At 42.1% G+C, this 18881-nt stretch overlaps 1 protein-coding gene across 2 annotated transcripts in view; it reads left to right on the top strand.

Moving 5' to 3' along the window:
* The window catches only part of esrrga (estrogen-related receptor gamma a), a 221786-nt gene that overhangs the window by 75512 nt on the left and 127393 nt on the right, over nucleotides 1–18881 (top strand). For both annotated transcript variants that reach the window (XM_077518195.1, XM_077518194.1), the window contains 2 exons: nucleotides 6902–6948; nucleotides 7021–7239. The gene's annotated coding sequence lies outside the window, so the exon portion shown is untranslated. The remainder of the gene's footprint in view (nucleotides 1–6901; nucleotides 6949–7020; nucleotides 7240–18881) is intronic.

Here is an 18881-nt window from a genome sequence, read left to right as displayed (position 1 = left end):
GATGGGGGCAAAATAGAATGAGAGAAAGAAAGGAAGGAGTAGGCAAAAATGATCAAATTAGCATATCACAAACATCTTTAAAGGAAAGCAAAATCTGAGGCTTCCTAAGCGATCTGACCTACTGTTCTTCCCTTGCAACTCGTCATCCTTACGTCCCAGGCTTGACCTGGAGACAAAAAGAGACGGAGTGTGTGAGAGCTGCATTAGGTGGCAGCAAAGATACAGTACTCTTCTGGTACAAGCCCACAATGTAGTGCCTCCACGTTTACTCCGTATCACTGTGAATACACTCATAAGACACAACATTAGGTACACCTGCACACTCTGAATAGCACATATTCATGTTCACCTTTAACAGACATTGTCAGAGAGGTATCGGGTAACTTATGTTTTTTGTTGTTGTTGTTGTTCTTGTTTTTACTTTGTATTATTATTGTAGTTGTAGTTTGCATTGAATTGTATTGGCAGGGAGATTTAGCCGGAACTGTGTTGCTGACAACAATTCATGTAATGCCTTAATTTAAATATTAATTAGTGACTGCAATTTTGACACGAGTCCCTACGTGATTGTTTTTCTGAGGAACAAATTGCAGCTATACATGCAGATTACTTTAGCTTGCCCAAAGCAGCTTCTCTAAGATGTTAAAGTCACAGACACATAATGTGGTCAAAATTCTCACCCAAACATATGTTATTAAATGTTTCTTAATATTAATAGAGATCTTCTCTACTGCTTTTTTTCCACACTATTTCATACTAGTACAAGTATTCAAAACTTGAGTAATCACCGATATCACTAGTACTCTTGATCCATAAAATAAAAAATAGATAATTTTAAAGAAAACATATACAGGACTGTCTCAGAAAATTAGAATATTGTGATAAAGTCCATTGTTTTCTATAATGCAATTAAATAAGCAAAAATGCCATACATTCTAGTATCACGTAGAAGAAAAAATAACCTGCAAATAAATTATATTAGAGTGACAAAAATTATGCAATTTATTATTAATTTTATGGAGAGACGGACCATTTTAAAAAGAAAATTAAATTCAAATGATAAATCTAACATGGTGTCTACCAAAAGTCCACATTTTGCGAGTTGAAAATCATTTTATGAAAAAAATTGTTTACACATTGCATATTGAAAACCTATTTTAAAAAAAACTCAAGTGAAGTCTAAACTTCACTTGAGTTTTTTTTGTTTTTTTTGTTTTTTTTTGTTTTTTTTTAAATAAGAGTGGAAACGTTTTCAAAATTTAGCACATTTTTATCCAAAAGCTGAAATTGTTCATCTTTCGATAAGGATGTTATGAACATCCATGAATTTTGAATGTGAAATTCAGAAAGTTGAACATGCAGTGCACATGTGGTACTGACCTAGCAAACCAAGTGTCTTTTTTTTTTTTTTTTTTTTTCCTTTCTGTTTGCTTTAAATTAATGTCATTTTGACAATGTTGAAGAAACTTAAAAAAAAAAAAAAAAAAATCCCATTGTTACTTGTTCTTTCCCTAAAACTTGACACTGCCAAGTTATTTTGTGAAAACGTCTACACCCATTCCCGAGCGCATCCACAATGTCGTGGCCAAGGCACGAGCAAGTGCGTGCAATGAGCTAATCAAATCAAACGTACGGTGCGCTTTTGCATGTTAATGCTCGCCGCGGGTGTCGATAGCATTTAAAGATGTCAGGAGGTGGATAGCGAGATGGATGGCCCTCTGCCTGCCTTTCACGTCCCACCTCGAGGAAGTTAAACAGCTTCTGCCTTAAATAGAAAAACTTCAATACCTATTTAGACAGAGGTGGGGGGTGGAAACGGCGAATGGATGAGCGCGAGGCAGCGTGAGCGAAGGGGGGGGGGGGAGAGTTGAAATTAGGCAATAAGTCCCTGACCTAGAGTGCACATTGTGACACATTGACGCTGTTGTCGTTTTGTTAATCAATGGAAGTGCTATGCAGGCTATACGTTTAATGGCACGAGATTGGCAAAATTAAGGCAAAGATTTACATCAATTTTGCAACCTCAATGATAGTGCTGAGGTAAACATGACTTTGAATTACACACCTCCGTCACATCAAAACCTTGGAACACTCAAGCGAGATGTACTTGATCAACTCATTTGCTCCCAATAACGTGTAAATACGTTTTTTTTTTAAATGTTCTAAGTGTCCCAAAGACGTATTTATACGTTTTTTTGTTTTTGTTTTTTTATGCTAGAGTATACAGAAGGCTTTGATGCAGCCTCTCAACTGCAAAGAACGGTTGCAGAAATGGTAGTTATTACACAAACGGCCAGCAGGTGGCAGCAGAGCAAAGGAGATCAACCAGGCCATGTAGAAAAAAAAATAAATTACTTACAATTTTGAATAGATTTGTGAAAACTGATGACTCTTCTAATGCTAATTGCTGCAAAACGGAAACAGAAAGAAACATACTTTTTTTTTCCTGATGAAAGAAGAGACTTTAATCTTTCTTTTGAACGGTTCTATGCTTTTATAGCAAGAGAACACAATATTCTGTGGGCCTTGCAAAATCAGTCAAAATCCAGAAAAACAGCCGGGAGCGGGCGGGATTGCTTCAGTGAAAATGGCTGGGAGTGAATGAGTTAATTGATGAAGGAATATATTGAATCAAAAAACAAATATCCACTGGCTCCTTTCACCCAAGTACAACTTTTACTGTAAAATGTGTTTATTTACAAGCGATAATAAGTCTCACTGAGAATGTCCGTGTTTTTATTTTGTCTGCTAACCTGCCCGTGCTCCATTTTCATTAATAGTGGTCTGGGCTTAAATTAAATGTGACATCCTTTTCTAATAAATAATGGAGATGTCTCCTGGCACAACACACAAACAGATAGGTGCTTTGGGATGTTTTACTGGATAAATGAAGCACTACTTCAATTAGTCTAAAGTCAAATTAGTCATAAATAATACAACGAGTTGAAGATTCACAGTGTTGGTCACTGTTGTAATAAGTCAACTGCGGAAGTTCAGCTTCAGAGTTAAAATGGATACTTCCTCACTGTCTGTACAATTTTTATGTTAGTTATTTTTCCAGAAAACATGAAAGATGACACTGTTTGTGTCCTAATTCCTATCCGCTATATCTCCCATGGGCCCTGACCTGGCGCTGTGGTCCTCACAAGTGGAGGTGACTTTGGTCCGCAGTACGGTCTAGTTGCTAGAAGTCAGTGTGGAGGCTACAGATATGACGGGCAAACTTTATTTTCTTAAGTCAGCAAAAAAAAAAGTGTGTGTGTGGAATGGATAGATCCTGTTGCATTCAAACCCTCAGCCTGCCGGTGTATGTGTGCGGTGGATCCTGTTGCACGGTAGTCCTCTATCAGTGTCTGCCTCCTCATGTGATTGATTGTTCCGGGTAAATTAGGACTGGGTGATGGGGACAGGAGTGAGTTACACCCTACACCCCTGTCCTTGCCAGCCGCCATCTTTACCTGCGCCACACTCGCACTTTTAACCTCTTTCCTCCGCAAGATCTTCTTTTTATCCTCTCCACTTTGTTTTTTGGCGTCATTTTCATACTTACCAATTACAGAACCATCATTCACGCTAGCGCGAAAGTGTAAAAAGAATAAAGCACTATTTTAACTTTGTTACCAAATAACTCAATGGTCAATTTTGGACAGGGAGTTTACTTAATTTTTTTTGTAGTGTTATCACCTTCTCATATTCCCTTGTTGAGGCTCTGACTTCTTTTGGAAAAAGTGTCACAAAAAAAGACACAAGCCAAAGAAAAAGCTGAGCCAATTAATTATTTAATTTATCAACGCCAATTCTTTTGGTTTGCCAAGTTTACCTTCCAGACATTATTTATTTTTATTTTTATTTTTCATGAAAATGTTCCTTAAGAAGCATTTGACATCTCAGTAAACAGCTGTTTAAGTTGCTAGGTGGTCATTTAATTTTTCAATGGGGTGCAACTGTTGTCGAGGGCCACGGCAATTATATTTGCAGTATGTTTGTATTTAGAATTTACTTAGTTGTATTGTTTTCGTTTAAGTATGGCTTATAATTAGGAAATGTAAACAATATTTAAGTAGACATTAAAATGAATGCACTATATTACAGGTAGTGTTGTTCCGATACTGTTTTTTGGCTCCCGATACCGATACCAGCTTTGCATTATCGGTCGATACCGATACCATTCCGATACTTAAGTTTTTTTTTCCCTCAACCATTGGTTCAGAGCGTTCACAGGATATCTTAGATCGGCATGCAGTGAACATGTCACACATCAGTGAATGTCGTGCACCAGTAAGACACAAGATGCTGCATCCAAAATCCTATATTAGCATTGGAATTAATGGGATCGGCATGTTACTTGTGAGTAGTCACCGATACCGATACCACTGTTTTAATGCAGTATCGGCACCTATCGAAACAACACTAATTACACGTGCTGCAATTAGTTGACAACCAATTCAGGGTGTACCCCACCTGCTGCCTGAAGCCAGCTGGGATAGGCTCCAGCACCCCCTTGATCTTTGTGAGGAATAAGCGGTTAATAAAATGGATGGATGGATGGATGGATAATACAGGTACAATTAAAATTATTTCACTCTTTGATCAACATTAAAAAAATAATAAAATAAAAAATAATAGTATTATTTTTTTCTAAATTGTGCTGAAATTTTGTACTCCAATATTGTCAGACCAAAAGCCCCTGGATCTCTCCCTCCAAGGCCCAGGGAATTCTAATGTTGCTGACATGAAATCTGTTGTTTTGTTTTGATATTTTTGTGTAAAATAGTCGCTCGAGGGTCAGAAAATTTAGTTGCCCTAGTCGCTAAATTTATTAAGTTGGCCTTGCTCACTTGTACCGCCCATTTACATCAAAATAAAAAGACCACTTTTCGCCATGATTTCAAGTTTTATCTTGGCTTCCTGAAGACTGCGAGGACCGGTCCGAGACAAAAGGGCCTAAGTTGTACATGGACATTGGCAGTATTATCCGCGTTTGACGGGATAAAAAAAAAGCACTCTAAGTGGTGATGTCTCTGTAACTAAAAGTACACCGATTGATTCCATGAGTGATAAGCCAGTGCTGATGTGTTGCATTTCCTACAGCAAATCAATTGTTGCTTCTTTATAAATGCATAAGCATGGCTTCCCTTTGGCCCCGTGGCACGGCGAGAGTATTTGCATTGCCCCCGTCAACAGCAAGGTAATGGAAGATAATTTACTGCGTATACGTAAAAACATTAAAGACGGGTAGACGAAGAATTTCTAAGGCTACAACATCGTCACCCAGTGTCACTAAATATCGGATGATCTCTATATCTGTATTTTCATACTGTATGAGACAGAAGTGTAGTCTCTTGACACTGAATGTGTCTTTAAAAAAAAAAAGACATCTACTTACAGTACTATTACACTAAAAAACATGCAAGATACAAGCGTCCAGATTTGAACAGTATGTGATACCTACTTTCAAACAAGGAGTGCTTTTAGAAAAAATACAATAAAATTGCACCGTGCCAAGTGGGCCGGTACTAGATTCTAACTGTCAATCGATTGTATTTTAAAACAAAATATAGACTATTTGGTGCATTAGGAAATGTGTATCATGTTAAATGGAAATAAATAAATATATTATCATTCTTCTTCTCTTTCCGTTCTTTTAAGTAAGCCATACTGTCCCCATCACTGGTGAGCTATTTTTAGAACACACACGTGGGCTACTCATATTGTCATTGGGACTATTACCTGCTGGCATCTTGTTTTTGTTTCGGACAATGCACATTAGTTGACATAGCAAAAAGGCATCTTTTTTTATTATGCTGGAGTTAGCACAATTGTTCTCCCTCCTCTTTGTTCCTGGTGTGCAACTTTATTAAATTCACAAAGAACCAGCTCATATAGTGATCTCTGTAAGCAGTCAATCATATTGCACCAGGATGTTGCCTTAAATTTTTGGCAGTCAAACGTTAATATTTTGCCATATACTAAATTTGATGCTTTCAATATTTTTCACGTACAATTAGTACCATTAAAAACACATTTTGCAACTTGCTGTCGACTGAAAATGACGTCACAAGGGCTCAGGTAACCAATCACAGCTCAGCTTGTGAATGTCACATGACCAAACCTAGAAAACAGCTGCGCTGTGATTGGTGACCTGAGCCCTTGTGATGTCATTTTCAGTCGACAGCAAGTTGCAAAATGTGTTTTTAAAGGTACTCATTGTACGTGAAAAATAATGAAAGTATCAAGTTAATTACAGGCAAAATATTAACTTTTTATTGCTGTAATGGGCTAAATAAGTGAAGTATCCCTTTAAAGAAATATGCATATACAGGAGATATAATTTTTTATTTTTTTTTAAACTACACATCCCAGTTTACATGTCAGGCTTTTGTGATAAATTTTTTTTAATAAATAATAAAATAATAATAAAAGAAAACTAATTTATAATAACCTAATATAACTTATTTATTGATTGATTGAATTTTTATTTTATTTCTATTTTTATTTTTATTACTATTAATTCAATCTCTGGTGTAATAACCTTATTTATTGATTGATTGAATTATTTTTTTATTTTATTATCTGTTCTTATTACTGCTGGAAATGTAAATTTCCCAGAGGGACCCATCCCAAAGGGATCAATAAAATCAAGTCTAAGGCTAAGTCTAATTTCCAAATGTTTTCCACCATTTATGTGGCCTATATTCTTAATCATACTCCTACACTGTTATGTCCAATTACTGAATATTATTGTTATGACGTGAATTGTGCGCCGCATGGTTTGGTCACATCACCCTTGAAAAAGAGACCTCTGTCTCAATGAGTTTTATTTTGTGGTTCAATAAATGGTTTGATTGAGTGAGTGATTCAGTAAGCACTCAATCATGTATTTTTTTTTTCTTCCCTGTAGCGACTTTCTTCAGAAATTCAGCAATCCTGGAGTGGCACATCCATGTGGTCAGTAGGTCCAGCGCCTCCTTTTTTCTCCCTCCCTCTCAGCGTCTCACTTCCTCCTTGTCGTACTACCAGACACTTGAGGAAAAGAGCCAAGGCTTGCCCCATGGCGTCGCAGAACGAGCGCTGCCTCTCAGCTGCTTATCCGGAACAGGAGAGGAGGACGGCAGCGTTCTGTAGCTGCGAAGCAAATGAGAGTGCGGGACAGACAAATTATGCCACAGTGACGAGAGATGTGAGACAGCCGCGTCCTTGAACTGCAGCACAACTCTTTGAAGAGAGCCGGAGGACTGAGTGAGTAACATGCATCTCTGCGAGACACGAGTGTGTGTATGTATGTGTGCATTTTTTTTTTTTTTTTGTTTTTTTTTTTGTTTTTTTTTTAACTACTCGCGCTCCAACCTGCCAAACTTGTGTTTGGCTGCTGATCATCGCGGTTATCTGCCAGTTTGAGATGCTGAAGATTGTGACACATTTAAAAACAGAAAGGATACAAGGCCATATTCCATAGATTCAAAAAGTCAACTGAATATAGAAAATGTTTCAAAAAGTTCAGCACTACATTTCCAACAATTGCATGGACTGTGGCAAAAAAAAACAAATGGCAGACGTTCAAGGTGCAACATTCCACAGGTTGGAACATCTAAAGTGGAATGTCCCTGAAGTTGTACAGTTTGTCCAAGACATATCTAAAAGTCACACAAACCTTTGAACTTTATTGATAAAATCAGTATAAAATCACCAGACCACCTACGAGAGATCATAAATGCCTCAGTGATAAAAGTTTTATGATATGGAAAATTCGCTCCGTCGTTTATTCCCAATTTATTTAATTGAGAAACCTTATTTTTGGTAAACGAAGTCAAGTCAACTGTAGGTGGTACCAAATCACAAGGTACAGTTTATAAAGGTGCATTACATATCATTAGCTTAACAACATAATTGTCCAAGGCTTTTATTTATTTATTTATTTATTTATTTATCAGAAAATTTGAAAAAAACAATATAACAAATTAAACAAACAGCAAAAGTTCAGGTGCCTCGACTTGACCCTTGCGGATTACCATGATACGGATGACTGAGAATATACACAAATACACAAACATAATTGGGGGGGGACATACATATATATATATATATATATTTATTTATTTATTTATTTATTCATTTTTTACTGCTGGGCAATTTTTTTGTGTGCTGATTTTGATTATTTTGCCACATAAGAACATCATGGGTGAGAAAAATGGGGTTATCTCATGTTTTTGATATATTGCACAACAAGACAATATGGCTTGTAAGTATTGTAAATTTACCAGGCTTTATATGTAAAATTTTAACATGAACATCATGCAAGTTAATGTGCAATTGTTATTGGTTAGCTAGGAAGTGAACCAGTGACAAGGCGGGGTCAGGTAGGACTCAGACGCAGGCGTAAGGTAGGCCACCAAGGCAGCAGGTTTATTTCCGGCCAACAGTGGTCTCCTCTCAAACTGAGAGGAGAACAGGGAGGGGAAAAAATGGAGAACAAAAGGCGCTCCACTAGGGAGGAAAAAACAGGCAAAGGGTACTGGGGACAACAGAAAGCGCTCCGCTAGGGAGGAAAAAGGGCACAAGGCAAAAGGGGTAACTAAAGGCGCTCCAAAAGGGAGGAAAAGGCACAAAAACAAGGCAACAACGCTAGGCAACAGGAACAAGGACATGAGGACTGTGGACGCTTCCATGCACTGACGGTGACACTTCGGCAACGGAGGGGAGAATGCAGGTGGCTTTTATTGTGTGGGTTGATTGGTGGCAGGTGGTGATAATCATGGGCGGGGACCGGTAATGAGTGAGCGGCAGGAAGGGCAAGTGACCTGGGGTGAGAGGAGAGTTAGATTTTCAGGATAAGACAGGAAACATGGATACCAAAATAAAAGCATGGCCGTCACACCGGTGGCGGCGTGACAGTACCCCCCCCTCAACGGCCGGCTCTTGACGGCCCAGGAATGTCAGGGTGCTCAGCGTAAAAGTCGTCAATGAGGGAGGGATCAACGATGAACCGGGAGGGGACCCATTGTCTTTCCTCCGGGCCGTACCCCTCCCAGTCGACAAGGTATTGCCTCCCGCGGCCCCGATTACGAACATCTAAAAGTTTTCTGACCTTGTAAACGGGGCCGCCTTCAATCATCTCTGGGGGGGGCGGGTTGGGTTCGGAGGGCACCAGTGGGCTTTCGTGGACAGGCTTGACTTGGCTGACGTGGAATGTAGGATGGACTCTGAGGGATCGTGGCAGACGGAGTCGAACGGCGGCAGGCCCTATGGACTTGGTTACTGGGAAAGGCCCCACAAATCGCGGGGCCAGCTTCGGACATGGTACCTTGAGTCTGAGGTGTTTTGCTGATAGCCAAACTCGCTGGCCTGGGCGGTATTCAGGTGCCGGTCTCCTTTTCCGGTCGGCGGCCCTCTTCACCCGGTCTCCCTGGCGTTGAAGCGCCGTCCGGGCCGCCGACCAGACCTTGTGGCACCGACGGATCATGGCTTTGACCGAGGGGACCGTTACCTCCTCTTCCAGTTCGGCGAAGAATGGGGGATCGTAGCCATGGACACACTTGAACGGGGTGAGACCTGTGGCAGAAGTGGGTAAAGAGTTATGTGCGAGCTCAACCCAAACCAGGTAAGTGCTCCAGGTAGTCGGGTTCTGGGAGACGAGGCATCGGAGGCCCGTTTCGAGTTGCTGGTTTAATCTTTCCGCCTGTCCATTGGCCTCCGGGTGGTAACCTGACGTCAGGTTGGCCTTGGCTCCTAGGGCTTTGCAGAATTGCGTCCAGAAACGGGAGATGAACTGTGGTCCACGGTCGGAGACGATGTGTAGCGGGAATCCATAAAACCGGAATATGTGGTGGATCATGATGTCTGCGGTAGTTTTGGCGGATGGGAGCTTGGATAGTGGAATGAAGCGAACCATCTTGGAGAATCTGTCAACAACTGTGAGGATTGTGGTTTTACCATGGGATGGGGGCAGTCCAGTCACAAAGTCCAATGATATTTCTGCCCATGGTCTGGATGGGATCGGTAACGGTTGGAGAAGGCCCATCCGAGACTGATTTGAAGTTTTATTGCGGGCACAAGTAGGACAGGCAGTGACGTATTCCTTTATCGTGGTCTCCATTGCCGGCCACCAGAATCTCCGGGCAACAGCATACATGGTCCTGCGGACACCAGGATGACAAAATAGCCGTGATGTGTGAGCCCAGTGTATTACCTGGGACCTTAGCTCTTCCGGCACGAAGAGTCGACGTGGTGGACATGACGTGGGGGGGGTGATGTTACGCAGCGCCTCTTTGACATCGTCCTCGATTTGCCATCTCATGGCCCCGACTATGCAGTCCCGGGGCAGAATGGTCTCAGGCTCGGCTTCCAATGGCTCGGACTCGTGAACTCTTGACAAGGCGTCAGCCTTAACGTTTTTGCTGCCTGGTCTGTACGTAAGAGAGAATACGAAGCGGTTAAAAAACAGAGACCATCTGGCCTGTCGAGGGTTGAGTCTTTTAGCTTGACGTAAGTATTCTAGGTTTCGGTGGTCGGTCCAGATCACGAAAGGAAGTTCGGCGCCCTCCAACCAGTGTCTCCACTCTTCAAGAGCTACTTTTACCGCGAGAAGCTCCCGATCTCCTACCGAGTAATTGCGTTCTGCCTTGGATAGTTTCCGTGAGAGGAATGCGCAGGGATGTGTTTTTCCGTCCTCCTGGCAGCGCTGGGACAATACTGCCCCAATCCCTATGCTCGAGGCGTCCACCTCGACCACGAACTGGCGTTTGGGGTCAGGAACTTTGAGGATTGGGGCGTTGGTGAAGCGAAGTTTCAAGTCTTTGAATGCCTTTTCGGCTTCCGGGGTCCAAAAGAAACGAACTTGTGGGGAGGTCAAGGCGTGTAGGGGAGCGGCAATGGTGCTGAAGTTTCTAATGAATCGACGGTAAAAATTGGCGAATCCGAGGAATTGCTGGACTTTTTTCCGTGAATCCGGCGTGGGCCAATCTCGCACGGCGCTGACCTTGTCTGCCTCCATCTCTACTTTTCCCGGTGACACGACGAATCCCAGGAAGGAGATAGTGTTGACGTGAAACAGGCTTTTTTCCGCTTTCACGTACAATTGATGATCCAGGAGGCGCTGCAGAACTCGGCTTACATGGTCTCGATGGCTCGTTAGGTCAGGAGAGTATATTAGTATGTCGTCCAAGTAAACGTATACGAAGTGATCAATAAAGTCCTTTAGTACCTCATTAATCATGGCCTGAAAAACTGCTGGGGCATTGGTGAGTCCGAAAGGCATGACGAGGTACTCGTAATGTCCCCGGGGCGTGTTAAAACCAGTCTTCCACTCATCTCCCTCGCGGATCCGGATGAGGTGATAGGCGTTGCGGAGATCGAGCTTTGTGAAGATTCTAGCTTGTTGCAACTGGTCAAACACAGAGGACATCAATGGCAATGGGTACCGGTTCTTGACCGTGATGTCATTCAAGGGGCTGTAGTCAATGCATGGGCGTAGGGATCCATCCTTCTTGCTCACAAAGAAGAAGCCTGCTCCTGCAGGCGAGGAAGACGGTCGGATGAGGCCGGCTTTCAAGGATTCGTCAATGTAACTGTTCATGGCTTGGCGTTCGGGTCCAGAGACAGAGTACAGTCTCCCCTTGGGAATGGTTGAGCCGGGAATCAGATCGATCGGGCAATCATATGGGCGGTGTGGAGGGAGAGTCATGGCTTTGGTCTTGCTGAAGACCTCCCGCAGAGGGTGGTAGCAGGAGGGAACAGTGTGCAAGTTCGGGTACTCTTCTTGAGCCGGTGGGACGAGAGTCACCTGGTGAACCTGGGCTGTGGAGTTTCGGGGTGCGGGTTGTTCCAACCTGTGAGAGCTGCAGTCTTTTCCCCACTCCAGCACAACTCCAGTGTTCCAGTCGATTCTGGGACCATGTAGACACAGCCAAGGGTGTCCCAGAACCAAAGTGGGGGAAGCGGCGTGGAAAACATGGAAACGGAGAGTCTCGAAGTGAGGTCCGATTCGGACTTCCAGAGGTTCAGTGATGTGGGTGATTTGGAAGAGCTCCTTGCCATTCAGCGCTCGAGCCTGGATGGTCAAAGAAAGGGGTTCGGTGGCGGCTCGTATATGCTTTACGAGCTCCCAGTCCATGAGACTTTCGTCTGATCCGGAGTCGATGAGGGCTGGCAGATCTAGGGAGACTTTGTGGTGGGTTATCTGGATTTGCGTAAGTCTGTGACTCTTGGCGGGTCGGGGTGCCGGAGGACTCACCGGGGAGTGGCCCTTTGTGGAGCAGGATTCCACCAAGTGTCCAAGACCTCCACAATAGTAGCAGCGGCCCTCTCGGCGTCGGCGCTGCCTCTCCTCCGGCGAAAGCCGAGCCCTTCCCAGTTGCATGGGTTCGTAGCTAGCGAGGTCCACCTCTCCCGGTTCCGGTCGGGAAGGAGCGATGAATCGCGGCCTTCCGGCCTCCGGTGTCCGCGTCCAGGGGGTGGGTTCCTCCCTCCTTCGCGGTCCGCCGATCTTGGCCAGCTCCTGGCGACGATGATCGGTCCGGATAGCGAGGGAAATCAAGGCGTCCAAGTCCGCGGGGAGATCGACGGGAACCAGAAGCTCTTGAATAGCTGGTGAGAGTCCTTTCAAAAAATGGTCGTGGAGTGCGATGGCATTCCAGCCACTGTCCGTTGCCAACGTTCGAAAACGAATTGCATAGTCGCTGACAGATTCCTTGCCTTGCTGCAGTCGACTCAGTGCTCGTGCCTTCTCTCGGTCATGGTTTTCTGGATCAAAAACTCGGCGCAAAGCGATTTGAAAGTCCTGTACGCTTTGGCAGACCGAGGAACCCCTGGCCCATTCCGCGGTCGCCCAGGTTTTGGCCCGACCCGTCAGGTGAGATACCATGAAGGCCACTCGGGATCGGGCTGTGGGAAATGCCTGTGGTAACTGTTCAAAATGTATGTCGCATTCTGTGAGAAAAGTCTGACAACGTCCGGGTTCACCGGAGTATCGTTCCGGGGAGGCCAGTCTCAATCCTACCCCGGTGAAAGGCGTGGTCGGTACAGAGAACTCAGGGGGAGGAATTTGTCCGGTGGAAGCTGGCGCTCGACGCCGTGAAAGGCTTACCAGCTCGTGGACCTGGCTGGTCATTTCCTCCATCCGGGACAGCATGGTCTGTTGGATCTGGCCCTGGGTGTTGAGCCGGGCCTCCTGGCTCTGCAGTGCGGCCTCGATCCTGCCTGCTGGGTCCATGCTGGCCGAAGTGTACTGACAAGGCGGGGTCAGGTAGGACTCAGACGCAGGCGTAAGGTAGGCCACCAAGGCAGCAGGTTTATTTCCGGCCAACAGTGGTCTCCTCTCAAACTGAGAGGAGAACAGGGAGGGGAAAAAATGGAGAACAAAAGGCGCTCCACTAGGGAGGAAAAAACAGGCAAAGGGTACTGGGGACAACAGAAAGCGCTCCGCTAGGGAGGAAAAAGGGCACAAGGCAAAAGGGGTAACTAAAGGCGCTCCAAAAGGGAGGAAAAGGCACAAAAACAAGGCAACAACGCTAGGCAACAGGAACAAGGACATGAGGACTGTGGACGCTTCCATGCACTGACGGTGACACTTCGGCAACGGAGGGGAGAATGCAGGTGGCTTTTATTGTGTGGGTTGATTGGTGGCAGGTGGTGATAATCATGGGCGGGGACCGGTAATGAGTGAGCGGCAGGAAGGGCAAGTGACCTGGGGTGAGAGGAGAGTTAGATTTTCAGGATAAGACAGGAAACATGGATACCAAAATAAAAGCATGGCCGTCACACCGGTGGCGGCGTGACAACCAGAAGTGTTGACATCATCCAAATTGTGCATGTTATTGGTTACAGCATGCAAATATGTCATGTCCACTGCAATCATCTATGGTAGTGAAGGGGTTAAACTGATGATATCTAGATCATGGACAGCTGAACCCCACTGGAATAACTTTTGTAAGAAATCTGGCTGCATTATATTCATGTGAGAACTGATTGTGATTGTAAGTTACTTTATGCTTTGTCTCTTTTGTGTCTTCTGCCCCATTTAAAACTTTTGCTGGTTTAGTTTGAGGTCAAAATTTCGCTCTAATTTTATCATGTATTAGCATTTTTGCAGAAACCTTGGAATATGAACCTTGTCAAAAATACAGCTTGATTTGACTGTAACAGTATAATGTTAAAAGAAAAATATGATTCATGGTTAAGTATCACCCTCTTAATTAAGTGTTTCTGAAGCTCATAAGTATAATGAGGGAGGATCCATTTGTCTTGTAGTGAAAGGGATGCGTCTGTGCCGGATGAGGTTTGCGAGACAACTTGTCCCACTGAACTATTTGTAACCAGTCATCAGACATAATCCACACGACGCGCCATAGAACCAGTTGGGTTACACTCACGAACATACTGTCCAACAAGAGCCAATGTGTTACTCATATTTCAGAAAGCGTTTAAGCGATATATGTCATTACAGCGGAAGATTACCGCACAGAGTGCCAAATGGCTGACATCATGACATTTGGCAGGCAAACGAAACATTCTCTCCTTTCACACGGACTCTGATGTCCAGCCAGTGGGAATGCACCGGCGAGTGCGGATGCCATCGCACCCTATCCAAAAAAAATTCCCCAGGTTGCACCATGTCATATGAGGCCTTGTGGGAATCATGTGTCCAGTTTGTTTGATCAGTGGTGGCGGGACAAGTACGACAGACTCAGCAAATATATTTAGAGTTCAAATTATAGCACGTTGTGTGCATAGATAGCATGTCTGTGGCTATATTTCAGTTTTTTTTATGGCAGCAAAAGCTTATTCAGGTGTCCAATCAGTATTTTAATATATTATTGTTTCATTGTATTTATGAATTTGCATCACTCTACCATGCTTTCTCAGAGATGACATGTTTATTTATAGACTTTATAAACCCGTGTCTGCAGGGTGAGCATGTTTTGACTGTGCAGTGCATAGTGGCCCGTGTAAGCAGCGTGTGCTTTAGCCTGGCCCAGCCAACCAATTGAGGTCAGACGCTCAATAATTTAAGCATGTCACTGGTTGGTTTGTGAGCTTTGTCGGCCAACTGCGAGACCAGTGTCAGTCAGATTAAAGTGCAGGGTGTCTGTTGTGAAAGAAAGAAAGTTGGACAATAAAGCAGAGCTTGCACAGAGAAAGGGAGATGAAACGTTGTGAGGGTGAGTGATATCAACTTGTAAGAAGATTCTAAGGTTGTGCAGTATGCAAGTCCTCAATTGTTCCCATAGTGGACATCTATATCTTTTTTTTTTTGTTTTTTTTGTTTTGCCATCACACTGTATACAAATGTAGGCATGAGTACACTGTGTAACAGCAAATACAACTGTCTAGAACAGGGGTCTCCAGCCTTTTTTCAATCGTGAGCTACTTTTATAACAGGAAAATAGCAGCGAGCTACTCACGATTCACATTTGTTTTATAGCCACATTTTTATTTACATTTACTTCAAACAACAGGGGTCACAAAATGCATACGTTGGCATAAAAAAAAAAAAAAAAAAAAAGTTGAATATGCATGCTAGTGATGCAACAGATTACAAAAGTGACATAGTACTTGTCTTAATTTATTTTGTAAAACACTTTTGCACATAAAAAAAAAATATATATATATATATATAATATGGCAATTTAGGATTTGGGAGCACAACTTTAAGTGCAATATGAAGCAGATACGTTATTATTTTATACATGGTCCATGTTACAAGGTATTAATGGCTAAATTGTGTAATCTAAACAGCTATATTTTACTTTTTTTTTTTTTTTTTTTTTTTTTTAAACATTTATTTAATGGGCAAAACTGTTTTATAAAATAAATGAAGGAAAAGTTCCATTTGTGTTTCCAAATATAATGAAAAGACATCAAAGGGCAATTTAAGGCACATTCCCTTCCTTTAATAAACATGGCGAGTGAATTACAAAGTAGCGTTGGTCCAGAATAAAGCAAGCAAGCCAGGTATCAGCTGTCAAACTCATTTATGTTACCATCCAGGCAACTGTTACTAATGCAAACAAGCTAGCTGCTAGCCACTAACGTCAGAAATGTTTACCGTGCCATACAATGGCGGCGTAATTAACTAGTGGTTTCTTAGCGTCCTAAATTAGCGATTGAATATAAGTTTAGGATCGCATTGTTTTGATGTTTGTCGCAACTATACAACAAATTCTGGAATTTTGACCATATTTAGAGTGGGACCAAATAGACACAGTTTTAGAGTAATAGTTACACTTGGAAGAGAGTCAAATAAAGAATTGGGGAAAAAAAAAAAAAAGTGACTCAAGGTAGGACCAAATTCAAGACCCTCATCTTGGGCGACAGCAGATTTACAGCTCCTGCTTTCTACTAGTATATCGCTCGCTGCAGCTGATTCCATGATTACATGGTATATTCCTAACTCCAAGAGACCAAAAACGATGTCTTTGGTCTCTCGGAGATAAGCAAACAGTAGGAGGGGCATAGCTCAGGTGGTAGTGTGGCAGTCTCCCAAGCTGAAGGTCGTGAGTTTGTTCTTCAACCCTTGAGTGACTTTTATTTATTTTTTTTCCAAGTTTTTATTTTACTCTCTTCCTAGTGTAAATCGTAGCCTACTCTAAAACGGATTCTATTTGGTCCCTATCTAAATAGAGTCAAATTTACTCTAAGTACAGTCAAATTTGAACTACAGAATTTACTATATATGTAATGTCAATAAAAAGTACGATAAAGAAATCCTAAATGGGCCATGACACGGCCCAACTTCAAAGTTAAAGTCTACTAGGGCTGTTTGCATTGCCGTCGGTGTATTATTTTGGTGAACTTTTTTAAAGTTAGCCTTAGCTCTGTGTCCAAGAGCTACTCAAACTATGCCATGAGTGACTGGTAGTTTGGAGAAGCCTGGTCGAGAGGTTGCTAGTCAGGTACTTTATGATCAATGGTAATGTCCAATACAAGGTGAGCCAACCTTTACTGACCATGTATTTATTATAGTTATTTAAGGTTCATTTCAGTTCATTTCAGACCATGCAGATCCTGAGCTCTAAAGTGGGGAGCCCCTAGTGTAAAGTATGAACTGTAAGATGACATTAGACATCATCTGACATGACCTTCCAGATGGTGTGACACTCCACACTCATAACTACCTTGCTTGGATTATTATGGATTTAGTTTTCATTGCAACCTGACTGACTGCTTTGGGTTGATGAACAAGCAGTTAGCAACATCGGAAATGTGTTGGTGTTGCCGTTGTTAAAGCCCAAATCAGTCCTGACTTTTGAGAGCTTTTCTCCATTCATTTGCATTGTTAATTGTCATTCATCTCTCCATTGGTTCCTACTCTCAACCTTTAGTTTCAAGTTGTTGAGACTGTCCACTGGTGTCTCTCTGTTCTCCTTAAGTCTGCTGTATTTACCGCTAATCCTTTTTGTGCTTCTCCCAGCCGGAAGCCCCGGTGAGATCCTGTAGATTTAGCCAGAGGTTGATCTCATGATTAGTATTCAGCTGTCAGAATATGTCCGTCAACCTTTTTTTTTTTAGAGGCCCCTCTCAACTGCACAATCGCAGCCTCATTTGCTCTTTAAGATCGCAATGTATACATCAGCGCTGCTGAAGTCTCTTTGTGTTTTTATGCTGCATCACGGTTTACGTCGCTGCGTGATCCCGTCGTGAAAGTGCGGCGTGCATTAATGTCGATATACGTATCCAACCTCCCTCTGAGTTCACAGGAAGTCACCCTCCATCATCTGAAAGGACATGAAAAGAGCCGGGGAGTGATATATGCATGAATTAATTGTCTTGAATCGGAGTATTTAGAAGCTTAATCCATCGGGATTAACGCAAGTAACCCTCTCTGGTTTTAAGATTCCGTCCGTTTTCAGATGAGAATTGTTTCATTTCACTCTATATCCCTCCTGCTCTCCCTTCTCATCCTCACATGCGATCACCTTTGCTTCTTCTGCAGTGAGCCTCTTAAAAATGGTCAAGTACAGGATTAGCAAATATAAAATTGCTAGTTTGCAAATTGCCCGTGCATTCTGTTCAACAAATAGAATGATATTCTTGTATCTCGAGCTGTGTTATAGTTTCTGCATTCTTTACGTGACACTGTAGACTTAGACTTAGACTTGACTTTATTGATCCCTTTGGGATGGCTCCCTCTGGGAAATTTACATGTCCAGCAGCAATGAGAACAGTTAATAAAATAAAATTAATAAAATTCAATCAATCAATAAATAAGGTTATTACACCAGAGATTGAATTGATAATAACAATAATAATAATAAAATGAAAAATAAGAATTCAATCAATCAATAAATAAGGTTATTACACCAGAGATTGAATTAATAATACTAATAAGAAGAAAAATAGAATAAAAAATAAAAATTCAATCAGTCAATAAATAAATAATAATAATAATAATAATAATAATAATAAATAAAATGATAAGTCACTTTATTTTTAGTTTGGGATTTGACTGCAATTGACTGGCGACTAGTCCAGGGTGTACCCCACCAAACCCTAACCCTAACCTATGGTATTAGCTTCCAACTCAAGAATTGAAAGTACTCATGGTACTCCAATTCATCCTGTAAAGCTAAAACGGTCACTTTCAGACGATTAAAGAACATGTTGATTGCGGTATGGGTCGGAAAGAATATCAATATTGTGGCATATGCCCATCATTATATCTCAGTTTTGATATATATATATATATATATATATATATATATATATATATATATATATATATATATATATATATATATATATATATATATATATATATATATATATTTTTTTTTACGAGCATCCATTAATGATATATGTTATCAGAATATGGGACTTTAAATGAATATTGTGTTTCAATGTGTCACTCCTTTCATTTTGTTTTGTGAAAATAAAGATGATCACCG

Source organism: Festucalex cinctus, chromosome 4 (assembly GCF_051991245.1).
Source record: "Festucalex cinctus isolate MCC-2025b chromosome 4, RoL_Fcin_1.0, whole genome shotgun sequence".
Taxonomy (NCBI): Eukaryota; Metazoa; Chordata; class Actinopteri; order Syngnathiformes; family Syngnathidae; genus Festucalex; species Festucalex cinctus.
This window is presented reverse-complemented; position numbering and strand designations above follow the sequence as displayed.